Source organism: Poecilia latipinna, unplaced genomic scaffold (genome assembly GCF_001443285.1).
Source record: "Poecilia latipinna isolate Pla-1442-1.1 unplaced genomic scaffold, P_latipinna-1.0 Scaffold1076, whole genome shotgun sequence".
Taxonomy (NCBI): Eukaryota; Metazoa; Chordata; class Actinopteri; order Cyprinodontiformes; family Poeciliidae; genus Poecilia; species Poecilia latipinna.
The window spans coordinates 271,114-281,131 of NW_015113692.1; the positions used below are offsets into that span (position 1 = coordinate 271,114).

General features: G+C 40.9%; 1 long non-coding RNA gene across 1 annotated transcript; it reads left to right on the forward strand.

Moving 5' to 3' along the window:
• Positions 1-9,078: 9,078 nt before the first annotated feature.
• LOC106959398 (uncharacterized) lies at positions 9,079-9,379 on the forward strand. The gene is made up of 2 exons (XR_001427339.1): positions 9,079-9,165; positions 9,236-9,379. It is a non-coding gene; the product is annotated as an uncharacterized LOC106959398 (long non-coding RNA).
• Positions 9,380-10,018: the final 639 nt, after the last annotated feature.

Here is a 10,018-nt window from a genome sequence, read left to right on the forward strand (position 1 = left end):
TCTTCAAATCCTTGGAAGAAGCCGAAAAGTATATTGATGGAATAAGCTCGCAGGCTGAGGACAACTCCAAGACTTAGTTTGTACTCGCTGTTCTTTTTCTGGCATGGTTCCTAAAAGTAACTCAGTATTCTCAGAACGTTTTGCTTCTGTGTGTGGAAAAATGAACACTGTTAATATTTCTTTATTAAACCTTTGTCATGTTAGCAAATCTCGCCTTAATTATTGATATTTTGGTCAAAGCATTTTTTGTTTATGCCAGCCAACCCATACATGACCATCGTTATGCGTGTAGACTTTTACGTTACCCACTTGGTGGCTGCAACGTTTCATATAACCCAAGTTCAATATTCAGAAGGGGTTAACGCCACATTTCGTTTGGGGAAATATGTGGAGATTTGGGTTATAGGGCTCACTCTGGATACTGTATTTTTGTGGACTTTACACTACTTGAATGAAAGAATAGGAAGGGGCCAATGTATTTTATTTGTTTACATCTCCAATTACAGTTTATGTCTGTTTGTCCTATAATTAATATATCTAGTTGGAATGTTAGAGGTCTGAACAAAATGGTCAAGCTTAAACAAGTGATGGACAGGATCAAACAGATGAAAACTACAATATGCTTCTTGCAAGAGACACATTTGATTGGAAAAGATGTGAATAAAATCAGAGCTAGGTGGCCTGGTCAGGTATTCTCCTCTAGTTTTACAACCCATGCCAGGGGAGTCATAATACTGATTCACAAATCAATTCCATTTGAACTAAAAAATAAATACTTTGACCCATCAGGGAGATTTATCATTCTTAGTGGGACTATAATCTCTACAATGGTCAACTTTGTATGTCTATATGCGCCCAATGGTGATGATCCTGCCTTTTACCAAAATTTGTTTTTAACCATGTCAGCTTATAACGGTCCATTTATAATTGGTGGAGATTTCAATTGTGTTTTGAATCCTGCGATAGAAATGCTCAAATAGTTCTGTCATGTCCCACCAACAAGCCAGGAAAACCATCAAGAAATATATGAAAGATCTAAATTTAGTTGAGGTTTGGAGACAACTTTTTCCAAATAAAACAGAGTACTCTTGCTTTTCAAGCACCTTTAAAACTTACTCGCGAATAGACTTTTTTCTGGTCTCTTCTAGTCTATTATCTACAGTTCAAAAATGTTGGTATGAAGCTATTCTACTCTCTGATCACGCTCCAGTTATCCCATCAATAAAATTACCAAACTATTGTCGGTCTTCAATCCCATTTCGATTTCAAGCTAAATGGTTTAAGTCTGAAGGGTTCGAGGAATTTCTTGAAGGGAAAATAACTGAGTATTTAAATTTCAATACAAACCAAACCAGTGCATCAATAAACTGGGAAGCATTTAAAGCCTATATAAGGGGGGAAATAATGAGCTATACTAGGCATAAATCAAGACTCCATTTGAATAAACTAAAAAACATTGAAAAACAAATCAAAGAATTGCAGGAACAGATGTATTACTGCAATGACACTGACAAATATAGGAGACTTTATTAAAATCAGAATATAACGAGCTCACTACCAGCAAAATAGCAACTAATCTATTATGGTTAAAACAATCATATTACGATCAGGGTGAGAAGGCAGGAAAACTCTTAGCCTGGAGGCTTAAAAAGTTACAGAGAAATCGGGCCATAATTTAATCAAATTAAATAATGGTGAGAATCTGGTGGATCCAATAAGTATAAATGATGCATCTGAAAATATTATGAACATTTATATACATCACAATATCCAGACAACACAAATAAGCAGAAGCATTTTCTGGACCAACTTCAGTTTCCAACCCTGTCAGAAGAGAGTAGGAAAACTTTGGATGAAAAGCTGAGTGTTGAAGAACTTAAAATGGCTTTAAGCCACATGAACTCTGGTAAAGCTCCTGGCCCCGATGGCCTACCAACTGAACTTTACAAGAAATTTCCAGATAAACTACTGCCCCCTCTACTCGAAGCGTTCAATGAATCTTATGAAAAAGGCATCCTACCCCATCCTTACATTTGGCAACTATTTCTCTTTTGTAGAAGCCAGGCAAACCCCCAACAGAAATAGACCCATTTCTTTAATGTCCTGTGACACAAAAATTCTATGCAAAGCTTTGGCTCGAAGGATTGAAACGCATATCCCTAATTTAATCTCAAATGACCAAAACGGATTTGTTATTGGGCGCCAAGCCTTTCACAATACCCGCCGATTATTTAACATATTATATGCAAAACAGTTTGCTATGGATCATGCCTTTCTGTCATTAGATGCTGAAAAAGCTTTCGATAGGATTGAATGGAGTTACCTCTTTGATACCCTTAGGAGATTCGGCCTAGGAGGAAAATATTTAAAATGGATTCGGTTACTATACACTGAGCCAGTGGCTAACAGTCAACTGTCAAGGTGTATAAACCTCTGTGGATCGACGTTACAGGGATGCCCACTGTGCCCCCTTCTGTTCTTGTTTGCCATTGAACCGCTTGCCATGGCAATACGTAAATCCCCTGAGATCACCGGCATTCAGGTTGGGGACGTAGAGCACCGGTTGTCTCTTTTTGCAGATGACATTGTTTTGTTTTTAGCTAATCTGGAAGAGTCTGTTCAAGCTGCTGTTAACATTCTGGAGGAATTTGGAGAATTCTCAGGATATAAAGTTAACCAAAGAAAAGCTCCTTATTAATGCTGAACAGAAATAACCCTCCAATACAAACACAATTCACACGTACCACTTTACTTACCTAGGAATTAAGATTGACTGAGATTTAGAGAAAATGGTTTCTATAAATTAAGATCCTTTAGTACAGAAAATATTAGATTCCCTAGAAAGATGGAGCGAGATGCCAATCTCCATGATAGGTCGTATTAACATTATTAATATGTCCATTCTCCCAAAGTTCTTATACCTTTTCCAGTCCATTCCTTTACACATTCCAGCTTCCTTCTTTTCTTCCATGGATAAACCTGTTACCACATTTATATGGAACGATAAACGCCCCAGATTGCGCCTGTCTCTTCTTTATCTGCCTTACGATCGAGGTGGGCTTAGAGTGCCGAACATTAAATTGTACTATTGTGCTGCTTCCTGTTATTTTTCAACCGGTGACATACCCTGTTGGGTACAAATGGAAAACAACTCGGTAACATTACCTTTGACATCCTATTTTTACTCAGCTGAACTCAAACATTTATTAAAAAATCATTTTATAAAAAACACATGATCAGTTTGGCACCACTCCCATACAGTTTTAGATGAGGTGTCCAAGATCTCATGTCTGTCGCCTGTTTGGGGAAACAATAGATTCAAACCAGGAAGAGCAGACAGGGGGTTTAGGATATGGATGAATAAAGGCTTAAATAAAATAGGGGACCTTTATAGTGAAGGAGTTTTGATGTCCTTTGAACACCTGATAAATAAGTACAGCCTGCCCCAAAAGCATTTTTTAGTATTTACAGATTAATAGTATTATTTTTGCCTCACTGAAATCTTCGGCTGGACCTCCACTCTCTACCATAGAGAATATAACCGTTCACCATAATCAGGGTAGAGACTACTTTCCAAATTTTATATTTTACTTTTAGCTTCAAAAGAAAATAGTCTCTCATATTTACAAGCCTGGAAAACTGATCTGCAAACGGAAGTCCCTGAGGAATGTTTAGACTATTACAATACAAATGGTTATTTAGAACGTATGTCACTCCTGTAAAACTTCACCATTTTAATTCAAATATTCCTTATATCTGTGTTAAATGTAATATAGATAAGGGTACTCTTTTCCATTGTATGTGGCAATGTGTAGAACTTCAAACTTTCTGGAAGGAGGTTATTATGTTCATCTCTCGTTTGATCGAACAGGATTTTCCAATGGACAGTAAACTTTGCTTACTGCACATTTTTCCAGATGGATTTAAAGGTCCTACAAAGAGACAGAAGCTTGTGAGTGTTTGCCTCTTGCAGGCTAAACATTTGATTGCTCTGAAGTGGAGGAACACAGAAAGACCAAAGATAAATGAATGGATTAAACTATTGAGCAACAACCTGGCAATGGAAAAACTGACATATTTAACAAAAGGAAAGCTTGAAGACTTTAAACATGTTTGGTTTCCCTTCCTACATCTTGTTAAATACTGTGACATGTAAAGCTAACTTTCCTTTTCGTTTTGTGTAGATGGAGTGAGCCCTGGGCTTCAGTGTTTTTTTGGGTGGGGGGAGGGAATGCACTGTATGTTAAATTTCTTTTTTATTTTTTGCTTTTTTTTTATTTTATCTATTTTGTTTTACTTTTCATGTTTGTGTGTGTGTGTGTGTGTGTGTGTGTGTGTGTGTGTGTGTGTGTGTTTTATATAGCAGAAAATTCTAATAAAACTATCTTGGGGGAAAAAAAAGAGAACTCCAGAACTCGGTTCTGTCTAGAACCAGAGCCTGGAAAAACCGATGAAGATGATCTGGAGGTTCTATCAGAGCAACCAGAACCTGAGCAGAACCTCAGGCTGAGCTGCATTGATGCAGGAAAAGGAGCCCAGACCAGAACTGGGAGCAGAACCCGGTCAGTAGGAACCTTTCTGGATCCAAAGTAATAAATTCTGATGAAATGTTCTGACGTTCTGAGAAACCGAATGTTGTTTTAGCTGAGAGTCGTAGTAACAACTAACAGGAATGAAAATATTTTATTTGTGGAAATATTTAATTTTTTTTTTCCAAAGCAAAGGAAAAGAAACGGTTTGTTCTGTTTGGATCATCTCTGCATGAATCAGCAGAACCTCAAGGCTCTGGTCTCGGTATCAGATCTTAAACCGGTGGCTAACTAGGATCCAGACCCGACCAGAACCTCCCTGAGTGGGTCCAACAGGAATCAACTAGAACCTGGTACCGACTGAAGAAGTGGGTCGGGTTAGGGCTTAAGGACAGGAAGTAGAGGACAGAGGACGTTGATTGGACAGAAGCATCAGGTCCAGTTCAGGTTCAGACCCGGTTTAGACTCAGACTTTCTGCTTAGCTGTCCACCAGGAGACGTCTTTTCACTTTCAAACATCTTTCTACATCTTCTGTTTTCTTTGAAAGGAATTCTGCAGGAAGTTGATCGATGTTGAATTTATTTGAAGGGATGAAAACATTCTCTGAAACGTTTTGAAAGCCCTTCAGAGCATCCAGAGAGCCGACCATTAAGTCTTCATTCCCATCATCCCTGTTCAGTTCGCTTTAACCTGACTCCAGTCCATCTGCCTAGTCAAAGTCTGGTTTGGAAGGTGAGGTGTGAATGCTAATCGACTTTTGAACTCTGGTTCAGTTTGAATGTGAACGCCAAGTGGACCGGAGGCCGCTCCAAAAGCAGGAAGTGGACTCCAGCAGAGGGCATTCTGGGTAAATACAACCAAAGCTAATGTGCTAGCCTAGCACTAGCAGCAGAAATGGCTCCTGGTCTTTAGCCTAAAGAGAAATCCTCCAACCGCTAAAATCCTCCATCTTGTTTCCATCTGGTGAAGAAGGAAGTTGCTCTCAGTGTCTTCAGAGGTTTTTGTGTCGTTTCCTTCAGTGGTTCTTGGTGCAGCGCCCCCACAGGTCAGGAGGGGAACAGGCTGGTTTGACTCAGAGCAGAGAGAAAGAGAACCAGCAGCTGGAGATGTTAAATGTTTTGGTACCAGTAGAATCGGGTCGACCGGATTATCAGGAGGAAAACAGACTGAGACATCTAGGACTCAAGACTAGATGTTGAATTCTAGAATCCACATCTATGATTCAACATCATCTGAATCATAAGACCAGCTGTCTTCAGACCAGAGGGACGGGTTCTGTGCCCCGAGGGGACAACCATCCAGGCACCGAACTCCAGAGCAACAGGAAGTCCTCAGATCAGAACGAAGCGATCCCAACACGGATGGTCAAACACACAGCTGTTCCTCCATGAACGACTTTAGGTGGGAATCTTTAGATTAGAGACCAGGAACAGTAAAACTGAAGAGCTTCGTAGTTTTCTTTGAGCATCCTTGAGTAGGTCGGGTCCAGAGACGACCTGAGCTTTGCTTTGACTGCTGCAGGAACCAGGAGAGCTCCTGATGAGAGCTGACCTGACCCAACAAACACTCTGTACCGGGTCAGAACCAGCTGCTGGATGTTCTACAACCAAACCCATCAGGTTGCTAAGACCCAATACTTTCCTGTTAATGTCAGGAGAGCATCGACTCCAGAACCACAGACAGATGGTCCAGAGAGAAGACCTGCTGGTTCTTCCTGGTTCCACCACAGCTGGGTTTATAAATGATAAAAACTGAGAATCAGAGGTGAATCAGAGTCGATCATCATCTCCCTCCACTGTGATCATTTTCAGAACCTCTCAATTTAACAGACAATTTGTTTACTGAGGAGGAGGATTCTGACACACAAATGGGGAGTGATTAATTTTGGTACCGGTAATGCAGAACATAATGGTTCTTACCAAGTCTGGCCATTCACTTCCTGTGCAACTCTGTTTGAAATTAAACTCGCTTCCAGCTCAGTCTGGGCTTTCTCCCCTGGACTCAGATCGTCTCTGGTAGATTTCCTGCCGGGTCAGTCGGCAAACAGAAGGAGAAGCTGCGAACGACGACGCAGATTTTCTGCTCTGTTTATAACTGTAGTCTGCCTGCAGTTTTAGAGACAGCAGAGGAGGAAGTGAAGGAGGCCGTCCAGTCCGTGTTGGTCACTCTCCAGATACTGAACCAACATGGACAGTCACCTCGTTTGGCTCTTCTCTCATTTCTGAGGAGGACAGTTGTTTGCAGTGCGGGTAATATCCGGTAGGTGTCTTAGCATCGAACTGGCGCTTTACAAATGTCACATGCAAACACTGGCAATTGGGTCAAATTTAAAACCTCAACACAGTCCACTCCTCCAGGAAGCAATCATCTCTCAACAGCTGAGAGCCCAGAGTCTCTGGACGCAGCAAAGCGTGGGACAAGGGGCTGGTTTCATCCCGACTGAATCAGAGGTCAGAGGAGATCTGGTATAACCAAGACAAAATCTGGACTGACTTTGGGAAAGTCTGGAGAACCATCGACCAGAACCAGGAAGGTCAGGCTGCCTGGAAGGAAACGTCAAACTGCATTGAGACTTTTGCACACTCCAGTAGCTCAGTCGTGTTTGTCCTGCTGGTAGGTTACCTCTGGGCTTCCTCCTACGTTCCAGAACGGTTCTGTTCCTGGTTCTGAATGCATGTTCACTTGTTTTTGACCTTCTCACTAGGGATGTAGTGATACAATAATCTCACGATACAATACACGATATTCGGAAAACGATATGGTTCATTGCGATTCGATACACTTTTATGGTTTTCTGAAGGATTTTAGAAAACAGAGTGATTTTGGTGACATTTTGACTTGGATTTAATCAGTTTTCAGTTAGATTTAATTAACTGAAAACTGATTAAAAGCACCAACTACACAATACCTGGCTCTGATTGGACAGAGACATAAAGTCTACAGCTGGAAAAAATGAATCAAAGATGCTGTGAGAAAATTAGTTTCTGTCATTTAATTGACATATAACTCAAAGTTCCAGCAGTGATCTGGGAGCCGAGTGGGGAGATTATCAGCCTCTGTAGACTCTCAATATGTAAATGATTGCACTTATGTTTTTCTTTTGGACAAACTGTGGCTGCATCTTGGACCTCGAGTCACAGGAAAACAAAATTCGATTTGGAAAAATGTTAATTTTTTCCACTGTGAAACGGTCAAATATTCAAACAAATGGTTTTTATAATTTAGAATGACAATGTATGCTGTACATTTCTTAAACTGATGTAAAAATATTGCAAGCAACACAATTTTATAACATTAGCATGAAAATGAAGGCAATTCCTCATTCATTACAATTTTTAACAAAACATCACAGGTCAAAACAAGATGCCACAAAATTTGTGTGTTGTGGGTCGGGGGGGGTAAAAAACATCTTTTGGACTATAAAAGGTTTTTCTGCCTTGGCTCCCAGAGTTAGCCGTGGCTGTAAGCTGTTTACTACTAGCTGCTGGCGGAGTGGCTCCGCCTCACCCCACAGTGATCGACTCCTGGCAGCTGCAGCGCCGCCGTTCCCCTCTTGTATATCTGAGTATCTGCCTCTCAGACTGACAGGATCTCATCGTTCTCTCAGTCTCTGATACTGTCAGTTACCAATAAGAATGATTGATCTGCCATCGTCGTCATGGCAATCCTCACCTCCCAGACTCCGGCTGCGGGTTTCCCCTCTCCGTCTTCCTGCTCCAAGCAGAGCGCCGCTGCTGCTGCGCGTTGATTCTTCAGGTAATCCTTCACATACAGACAGAAACCACTAGGCTAAAACAAATCACCCAGCGGATGCCACCGATCGCTCCGGTATCCAAACTTTGCATTAATTTTGCGATCTCACTGCTTTTGCTGCTACATCATTCTGCTTCTCTTTCACCGTAACCTGAACAACTTTACTTTGTTTCTTAGCAACAAAATGCATCCCATAATTATTTGTTGAAGATGTGAGATTTCCAATAACAAAGGAATCTGATGTTGCTTTTCATTTTTTATGTTTGGAGGCTCATTTCCTGTCACATTCCCAGCAGGGCTGGAGCCAGAGGGGGGGCCAAAGGGGCCCAGACATCTGATAAGCCATCCGAATATCCAAAGAAGAAAACCAATAAATATATGAAAAGAAAATGTATAAAACTTTATATAAGTCCATGTGATGATATAAATAGATTTATACCAGCCTCCATTATGCTAATAATCATAAAATCAAGCCATCCTGTTCTCCTGGATGTTCCTCTTGTGCTGCGCTGTGGTGCAACTCAAAGGCTAAAGCAAACATCATACCTGGTGGTGAAAACACCAATAAGTTATTTACTGATCCTCCGCAAAAAAAAAAGAAAGGAGAGGGGGGCGACAGTCTTCGTAGTTTGGAGCAGAGGTTGCGCTAGTTTTTTTTTGTTGTCCATCAAAGAAAAACATAATTTTATTTCCATTCTGTAGTCATCAAGCTGAACATTAATCTTTTTCTATGCAGCGAGAAGGCTTTTGAAATCAGGTAACATTTCACCAAATGAAGTGATTAGAAGACGGCAGAACTCTGATCGTTTCCTGATCCAGCAGAAGCGGATCAGCTGCTGGACGCTCCAGAGCCTCTGGTCCGTTAAAGGGTCCAGATCAGAGGTGATACTCTGACAGAAATTGTTCTTATATTGATTGATAGTGAGCTCCACGATGTTCTCTGTGCGTAAAGTTGAAACTGTCTGTGCACCAAGTGTCAGCTGTGCTTTATCACAGTCTGGACAGAAACCAGCAGACTGCTCTCTGATCTTATCAAGACGAGGGTGAGGAGGGAATCTGACATATTAACTCAGTTAAGTTTTACTGGTTTTGTTTTTAGACCACCATTAACGTAACCAGTGTTATTGTATATTTGTCGTTTGTCATCTTATGTTTGATGAATTGGAGCGAAACGATGGAGCATTTATTGTCCAGCGCACTGCGCTTGTTTCTAACAGACATCTGCACTTTAATTTCTTTCCTCCCTCAACAGTCAGCTGCTATTCCTCTATTTAAACTACAAGACGATCAACACAACTTGATCACACATTCTCTTTAGGCTTTCTCTGTGTGCTGCAAACTCATTCGAAGCCCGAGCCGCCATCAGGCAAATAGTTCTGGCCTGCCTATTAACATCGGCATTTTAATGCGGTTTAGTTAATATTCACCTAATTGAATCCAGATCCCATCACACATAAAGCAGATGACTGTATCTAACTTTTTCTCTGTAGTGACACAAACCACTGACTGTGACCCCAATAATTTATAAGAACTGAAATTAAATGTCTCCACTTAAATTAGCATCACTTCTCCTGCTGCGGTCTGAACGCACAGGCTCACAAATTCCTCCTGGTCGCATCTGCAGAGAAATCTGCGCTGGTTCATCTGTCAGTTGGATCTGAACTCATCATGCAGTTTTAACAAACAGTTTGTTTGTTGTGCTTCTCTGAAACGGACAGATGTTACGTCTGCAGCG